Below are 1,835 nucleotides of genomic sequence, written 5' to 3' on the forward strand. Positions count from 1 at the left end.
AGTTCCAGGTTTTATCCAGCAGCCCAACAAAGCCTGGTTTTAGTTTAGAAAACATGCAAATAGAAATGGATGAACGGGTCCCCACCTTTGGAATGGGGGTCGTTTAGCTTCTTTGTTAGCCTGCAATGCCCCATACCTGACTATATCTCTGAAAGGGGGGGCGTTAGAGGGAATAGTTGGCCTGGCTTAATAGTCGGGCTCCTCTGCTCTCCTGTACAGGGGCTGAGATGATGTTTTTCTTTGTCCATGACTAAATGGATATTTGTCCGTTTACGTAGTTTGAAGTTTATTTTTCATACAAAACTGAAGGTATAAAAGTAAATCGGACGTCTTACGCATTCATATTGACTGGGAATGCTGGTCTGACGGGGTATGTTCATCTGACAGAACACCTCCACCAGTGTTAGCTGTGGTCTCACTGGATCACTTTACAGAGACCTCTAAGAGGTCAAAGGTCAGTGTTTTATGCAACAGGTCAACAGCAACTAATGATGTTTTTCGCAACTCGATCCGTCCCGGAAGCGCGATCCGTTCTGCGCACGCGTCAACAGATATACATCAGTGTCCATAAATAAGTTAAATATGGTACTAAAATGACTTATCTATATCCTTAAAACGCTAAAGAATGTTAATACACATCTTTTAAAAAAATGTTTTATGACTTTTCTGATGCAATTTTGATGCTTTTTACATTTTCCCCATTAAACTGCTTCTCTGACGTCATAATGGGACACGATCAGAGCAGTCTGGCTAAATATGATTAAACCAGCTTTATCTGCATTTTAGTTGTTTCTTTCTTTATATTATGCAATATATAGCATAATGTTAACACCAAAATAAAACATAAAACTCAAAAAGACTAGATTTATGTTTGAATCCAAAGCTGATAGAGTTAGCTCCCGGAAGTAGCGTAGCATCCCATTTCCTACAGATCAGGCAGAGAGCGATAAAACAGGAAGGATTTAAATGCTTTTAATTAACCTTTAACACATTATAATTTAGTATCCTTACTGTTTTTGGGCAGAGAAAATGTCATTTTGGTCTTTCTAACAAAATAAAAACTGAGGGTGACCCGGATGTATATCTATAAATGAGCTGATGGCGCATGTGCAGGAAAATGACCATATTTGGTAAAATGAGCTTCCAATTCCAGTCGTCTCTGTCTGCATCCATGTCAGGGATGGTTTCAGTTTTTCATTTAATATTTAAAGGAGGTTTGAAGTGGTTTAAAACCTGCTAAAGCTGCAATAAAAGGTCACTGAATTCATTTGGAGGATTAAGTTATAATTTACAGGTAAACCAGGTTTCTGTGAGTAAAATAAACCTCAAGCCAAAGAGCAGAGTCTGTAGAGAGGGTTTGAAAAAGTATGTTTGATGCACTGCTTATTATCAGGACAGACACAAACAGAAAGTACAGGTAACACTGATTCTAACTCCTGTCATTTTCCACGGAAGAAAAACTGCCCAAACACGTTCAACATTATCGGAAGAAATTCCAGGGCTTCCAATAAACATCGGCTCCTTTTGTACTTTTGGTTATTTGTTTATCAAATCGAGCTGAACTTCACTGCTTGTGTGTCTAAATTTGGATCCATTTAAATTAATTTAAGAAAAAATGTTGACCCATCAAAACCCAGCGGGATTTGATTCAATTCCTTTTAAAGGAGAAAGTACTGCAGGTAGAAGGTGCATAGTGCTGCAAGTACATACCTGTGGTGCAAACTCTAAAAGTTAGCCTAATGCATGAACATTTAAAGGAAAAGTTGCTCATATTCAGAATTCAAACTTTTTAAAAGTTCTTTAAACCTGAAATGATTCCATCCTGTTCAATAAAT

The 1,835-nt window shown here is 37.7% G+C and overlaps 1 protein-coding gene across 1 annotated transcript in view; it reads right to left on the reverse strand.

Annotated features, from left to right (window-relative positions):
- Window positions 1-1,835, reverse strand: part of rapgefl1 (Rap guanine nucleotide exchange factor like 1) — a 40,329-nt gene that overhangs the window by 9,014 nt on the left and 29,480 nt on the right. The gene's annotated exons all lie outside the window — the stretch shown is intronic.

This window comes from Cyprinodon variegatus, unplaced genomic scaffold, assembly GCF_000732505.1.
Source record: "Cyprinodon variegatus isolate N-32 unplaced genomic scaffold, C_variegatus-1.0 Scaffold119, whole genome shotgun sequence".
NCBI classification, from domain to species: domain Eukaryota; kingdom Metazoa; phylum Chordata; class Actinopteri; order Cyprinodontiformes; family Cyprinodontidae; genus Cyprinodon; species Cyprinodon variegatus.